The sequence below is a fragment of the Poecilia formosa genome, unplaced genomic scaffold (assembly GCF_000485575.1).
Source record: "Poecilia formosa unplaced genomic scaffold, Poecilia_formosa-5.1.2 Scaffold388, whole genome shotgun sequence".
NCBI lineage: Eukaryota > Metazoa > Chordata > Actinopteri > Cyprinodontiformes > Poeciliidae > Poecilia > Poecilia formosa.
In genome coordinates this window covers 104,723-111,662 of record NW_006800327.1, presented here as the reverse complement: position 1 = coordinate 111,662, position 6,940 = coordinate 104,723, and the positions used below count along the sequence as shown (strand labels likewise).

General features: G+C 38.7%; 1 protein-coding gene across 1 annotated transcript in view; it reads right to left on the bottom strand.

The window, feature by feature from the left end:
* Positions 1-18: 18 nt before the first annotated feature.
* LOC103154482 (CREB3 regulatory factor-like) overlaps positions 19-6,940 on the bottom strand; it is a 43,615-nt gene continuing 36,693 nt past the window's right edge. The window contains exon 12 of the transcript XR_001659202.1: positions 19-69. The gene's annotated coding sequence lies outside the window, so the exon portion shown is untranslated. The remainder of the gene's footprint in view (positions 70-6,940) is intronic.

Sequence of the window (6,940 nt, the reverse complement as noted above, 5' to 3'; positions counted from 1 at the left end):
CACACACACACACACACACACACACACACACACACACACACACACACACACACACACACACACACACACCTTCCCACCGGTTAAATGTTCTGCAGCGATAAGTAGAGAAACATCATGTTTCTTTATTCACCACAGGCATCTGGTGTAATTCTGGCTGCACATTTGATCACTCTTCTTGGTATAAATTGTAGACAAAAATCTTTGGGTCAAATTTGCATAGATATATTTGGAAGCATCATACTGGTGCATTACTAAATAATAAAGAAGCAAAACTTCCTCTAGTTTCTCGTAAATCAACAGCGGAATGGCTGAAGTTTGGACACAATTTAATGAGTTCTAACATTTATAAAAAGAAGTGTGGTCCAATAGAAACCTCTTAATGGCTGCTAATGGTGTTCAAACAAAATGACAATTAATTCAAATTAGTTGCAATTGTTGTTGAAGTTGTTTATTCTTCTATCGCCAGTGAACAGCTGAAATAAATTATCTAAGGTTCAAAATGAATGACATTCTTGCATAATAATGGGTGTATGTAAACTTCTGACCTCAGCTCATCCAGCGTCGTCTGAAGGAGAAGGAAGAGACTCCTTTACCATCGTTTTCATTGTTTTTATTGTTTTAAACACTAGAGTTGGTTAAAACGTCAACGATGTTGTGCTCAGCCACAAGCGACTGAGCTGTTCTAACCACCATCACTGTTGTCTTATTTTGACCAAGAAATGCGATCGTCATTCCTTCAGCGCAGCAGCTGCAGCCGTCAGTCTGCAGCCTCCGTTTCATTTCCCTCCATCCAGCAGAAGAAACGACGAGGCTTCAGAAACCAAAACCAGATTTCCTGGAAAGAAAGAAATCCTGCAGCAACAAAACGATCCCCGATACTTGAATGACCTTTCAAAGCCATCTTCCTCCTCCTCCTCTTCATCCATTTCATTTAGAGCAAAGTCTGACTCCAGAAGCATTTCACTAAATATAGTATCCTTGTTCTATTGGCAGGTTTCACTCATAACAACAAGGCAAAACTGTCTCATTAGTGAAATAATCTGCCAGTGGAATTTACCTCCAATTTTAAGGAATTATTTACTTAAACTTCTATGTCTTGCTGAAAAGTTACTTGTAAGTTAGTTTTGTCTTATTTCAAGTGCACTAAGATATTTGCACTAGAAACTAGACAGACATACTTGGAAATATTTTGTTTTTGCAGTGAACAGTTGGTTTTGGTAGGGAGCTTGTCTGTGGCCCAACAGGATCCACTTTCAACATTTTTTTTATTTTGTTTAATAAGGAAAACAAGCCTAACCCTCAGGAAAGAATGTTTTCTTCTCCAGTCTCCACATCGGCTGCATTCTGTTTGTGTTTTGATATAAAGTGAGTGTTTCTTGTCTTGATGGATGATGTAAACACGTAATCAGGAACGCTTCCTGATAAGTTGTGTAATGTGTTGACCACACAGTGGGAGAACAGCGTTTTCCTCCTGCCATCCAGGAACAATCTGGTCGTTTTCTCTCGGAAACGCGGGAATGATTCATCCAGATGGTGATCCTGCTGTTCCAGGGTCAGAGTTTGGCTAAAGGAGAAACAGAAACAGTTCTCTAATCTTCTCGGACTCTTTGTCGTCTTTTTTTCATGTCCATCACCATCATGACGGGGATTTTCTGGTTCATCTGCTTCTTTATTCTCAGAAATTTGTGAGAAAAAACATGAAATTTTCTGAGATTCAAAAGTCAAAAAAAAAAAAAAAATTCTCTGAAATGTTTGACTTTTCAAACTCAGAAAAGTCCAAAGATTTTTCTAGAACATTCTTAATCTTGCCTCCTCCCAAAGGACCGCTCTTCACTCTCAGCTGGGCATTGTGCAATTTTAGACTGTAAGGAGAAAGTGTTTCTTTTCTAATGTTTTTAATTGAGGTAACATAAATGTGAATTTAAACATTTCCAATCCAATAAAAACGAGGAGAAACTTGTGTTGTCGCCGTGTTTGCTGAATTAATTCCACTGGATAATTTGGATTTTATAGCAAAAATAAAAATGTTATCAAACAGGATCTATTTTTTAAATTAATGTATCTAAAATTTAAGCTATAAAATGTTTTAAATTCATTACAGGTCTTAGATTTAGTCATGACAGAACTATTTAATATAATGTATTTTATGTAGTTTTTATTTTTTTAAGGATTCTAAAGTACTGCGACAGACTGGCGACCTGTCCAGGATGTACCCCGCCTCTCGCCCGGAACGTTAGCTGGAGATAGGCACCAGCACCCCTCCCGACCCCACTGAGGGACAAGGGTGTTCAGAAAATGGATGGATGGATGGATTCTAAAGTACTCGGGATATGTATTTGTATATTTTCCCCTCAGAAATAAATTATATTTTTGCCACACTTGCTATAAAAAGAAGCCATCACATAATTTTTCTCCTCAATTGCTGAACCAGACTGTTCCACTGTCCAAGAGATATTTTTTATGTCCCACATTTAAACAAAACATTTTCTAAGAGGAGCGATTTTTATTATTTGTAATTGAAATATGAGGCGGGTGCAGTACCCCATAACACCTGCAGGAGGTGCTCCGCTGCGCTCTTGAGCTCCAGGTGAACATTTTAGTCCTGATTCCTTAAATATGAAGCAGTTCTTCTTCCTCCTCTTCTTCTTCACTCGCACCTCTCGGTTTCACACCTTGAAACTCCTAAAAATAAATTAGCAAGTCAAGAAGGATTTCTATTTTTTTTTATCCCACCTCCAGGTGCTTCTCAAATTATCACTAAAAAGTAATTAAATTTAACACATAATATAGACTTTAATTAAACGCAAAGGAAAAACCCAACTCCAGATTTTTATTTTAAAAATATACTTTAATACAACAGCTGCATATAAATATTAAAATATACATTATACAGGTGTACAGTACACTCACACAAAACAAGAACAAAAAATATTAGGCTTCTATTTGTACGGCACTTTTTTTTTCCTTTCAACCATTTTCTTAAAGGTTATTTACTGATGAACAAGTTGTACATAAAGGTGGGTTAATGTGTTACCAGGTCCAATGTGTTACTGGAATATTGTGTTACTGGTTACTGACAGACAGAAGGTGTAATGTCAAACAGGGGTTTGCTGTACAGTATATGACATAGTGGAATGTAAGTTTAATTCTCAGTTTTCCTCCCCTCCCGCCGTTCAGTGTGTTTTCAGACAACCAAACAGCTTTGGGATGATTTGCTCTCTGCAGGACACGCAGCTAGCCGTCACACAGTCCATCTGGACAGAAACCACTGACTTGGTTCTGGTTAAAGCCACCAGGCGCCTCTGCTGCCTGCACGGTAATCAGCAGGACGAGCGCCTGCGTTTTCAGCACTCTGGCCACAAATTAGCACAAACTCACAAGCAGTTGCTGGTGAGAAAGGTGAAGGAAATGTGTAAGGATGTCTGAAAGACTGAAAAAATAAAGACGCTGTTAGTTAAGCGGAAAAGCAGCTGGATACTGCTTTACGACACATTTCTCCTGGTTTCTAATCTTGGCTCTGGGCGAATTAGGGACATTGTAAATAGAAAAAAAAAGTTGTAATCCTAAACTAAAAATCTCAAATTTGGAGATTGTCCTTAGAAATTTTATGGAAAAAACAATTAAATTTCACCAAAAGTCAAAGATTTGCAACAAAAACTCTAGAAAAACGAGCATTTCTGAGCTCCAAAAGGTGAAAATTTGCTAGAAAAGAACTCAGACATTTTGAGATTAATCTCAGAAATTTGCAAACAAGACTAAGAAATGTCTGAGATTAAAAAGTAAAAAAAATATTACTTTTCTCTTTTTTTGTGCAGATTTACAGTTTTTTGCTTTGCAATTTTTCAACTATTCAAACTCAGAAATGTCCAAATTGTTTCTAGAATATTTTTGAGATTAATCTAAAACATTTTTCTTTTCTAGGAAATTTAAAGCTACTTTTTGTTTTCTATCTACAACGGGCCAAACACACTGTCATACTTTCTCCCATTAACTTGGATTGTCTCCGGTAGAATTTCAACAGGACCAATCAGCGAACAGAAGAAGTTCTGATCGACGACGTCGATATTATGTTTTATGATTATATTGAAGGAACTGAATGAAGTTGTTCAGTCCGTGTTGGCCATGCTTACAAACATTGAATAAACATCTACAGTCATCTTGTTCAACTCAGAGCTTCCCTCTATGCAGTGGAGGATGGTTGTTTACACCGCAGGCGCATTACATGCGTCATGGCCAACAATTAGCCACTGGGTAAAATTTTAAACTTTCACCAGAGTTAACAGTAATACTAAGAAAATGTTCAAATTGTTAAAGCCGCGATCTGACTTCAGAAAGACGTAGATGCAGATGCCAGGCCTTTCAGGGTAATGACCAGGAACAGAGATGAATCTCTGCAGACGCCATGAGGAGCAGTGGGTCTAAGCTGACAGCGATGCGGACCACCATCGCAGCAGGTGGCAGCAGCGCTCCTCCATAGCTGTCAGAGCAGAGGCGATGCTGAGGATTAAAAGGTTCCTACTCAAAGCCCGAGCCTGAGCGTGGGGGGGGCGGCTCCTTTGAAACCAGAGAAGCCTAAGCGTCTGTGACAATGAGAGAGCTGGAGCAGAGTGGGGACAGCCACCCGGAGGTCAGTGGCGTCCCACCAGTGTAAGCTTACTGATATGTCTATTCAGCCCGCTGGCTCTACTGGTGCTAAAAACCCGCTGTGCCATCAGTCCAACCAGGGGTGAGCTAAGGACTTCTTTAGGTGATTTTCTGTTAAAACGTTATAGACAGGTACTAGATTTTGTTGCTTGAGGACCAAAACAGCTACATTTGTTACATTTTTAGCTGGTGTGGTTCCAAAACCAACTGAAAAATCCGTTCCCCTCCTTGCCTGTGGGGGCGCTGCCACAAAAACCACTGAAAGAAAACCTCAGAAGAAGACACAGAATGCAACTTCCTTCTTCACAAAATGTAAACAAAAATGGAGTAGCGGTTGTAGGATTTCTGTTTTGTCTTTGGCAAAAGGTCATGAAACATTTCTCCCGCTAGCGCTGAACTCTCTGGTTTGTTTTGGTTGTATTTACCCAGAATGCCATGCGCTACAGTTTGCTTCCTGCTTTTGGAACGGTCTCTGGTTCCGCTTAGCATTCACACTTGCTTTTAAAGCCCATCAGAGTTCACTTCAGTCAAATCGAGACTGAGGTTTGTAGGAGGACCGGAGTTCGCTTTTTTGGTTCGCATTAGTTCGATTGCGCGTTCACACCTCCCCAAAGGAACCAAACTTTCTAGACAAATGAACTGGAATTTGATTAGAGCGGATTAAACATGGCTGCTGTGAATGCGCCCTAGGAGTAGATCACTGTCTTTGTGTTTTTATTTAGTGTAAATCCAAAATAGAGAATCAAAAACACCAATCTCAATCATTTCAAAGCAGCAACATTCACAATGGAAGAGAGGAAGAGGAGAACAGAGGCTGGAGGCGGTGCACCACCAATAATCTTCCTGTGTGAAACACTGAACTCATAAAGCTTCTCCTGTAAAAGTAAGAAATTAGTAGAAAAGTAAGGAAGTGTAAAAATATAAAACAGCCTCTTCTAAAACTCCTGAACTAGAAACATTTTACACAGCAAAAACAAAAAATCTTACCAAGTATTTCTGTCTAGTTTCCAGTGCAAATATCCATTGCACATGAAATGAGGCAAAACTAACTTGCAAGTAACAATATAGGCGCTTGTTTTAAGTAAATAATTCTTGAATATTGATGAAAAAGTTTTAGTTCCACTGGCAGATTATTTCACTTGAAACAAAAATGTGTTTTTATAAGTGAAATAATCTGCAGTAGAACTAATACTTTATCAATATATTCAAGAACTTAAAACAAGCTTCCATATGGTGCTAAAAGGTTACTTGTAAGTTAGTTTTGTCTTAAATGTTCTAAGATATTTGTACTTGGTAAGATTTTATTTTTTTCAGTGTATATGTGTTTTGTTTCACACAGGAAGAAGGCAATGTACTGGTGGTACACTGCCTTCTACTCCATTTTCTGTGTATATAAACACTGGCATCTCTCTAAATAACCATCCAATGGGAACATGATGAAGGTTTAAATAGTAAAAAAATGTGGGTTGTTTGAACCACCATGATGTTTTTCAGACTGGACTTGCTCAGACTAGCTGTTAGCTTTAGCTTTCAGGACAAACTAACATGGATTTTTACAAAATGAAGAGTTATTTAGTTCAGATGTGACAGGCTTGCTTTCTTTTACTTTGTTTGTTGTAGTTCATAAACTCAGATCATCAATTGTTTTGTGATAGTAACAACAAAACAGCAGCAGGTTTCCTCACCCATGAGCTCAGTTCAATTTCTATGCAAATATAAACAAATGTAGTGATTTCAACAGCTTTACACTCTATCACTTAAATATTTTTAGGAGATGTAACTCGGACTCGGTTTTCCCATGCATGTGAGAATCTGAGATTTCCAAACTGTTTACATCTCTCTGTCCCTGCCTGACAGTGGCATCCAACCAGGAAGCAGGAACTGTCCAGTTTCTGCAGAGTCACAGTCCTTATAAGGTCTGAGCTGCAGCGTGAGTCTGTGGCTCAGATGTGAGCGTCAGGAGAACCGCATCAGGAAACTGTTGTGTTTTTCTTTTTCTTTCTTTCCTTTTCAGTCACACATAAACAGGAACATTTCAGGAAAAGTAGCTGAGGAATGTGAGCGGAGACAAGAAGCCTCGCCAACCGAGGCTCCTCCCCGTTAAAGGGATATTCAAAGTTACAGTCAGTGAGACAAAAATTCTCCGCATGATGATGCCTTCGGACGCATAAAATCTGCTGCCATGTTTACTGTGTACACTGTACAACATTTGAAAATGAAAGTCCACCTGCTGCCTTGAAAATGCAATATAAGTCGACAAGAAAATTGTTTTGGTTTTAACTCAAAAATTAAAGTT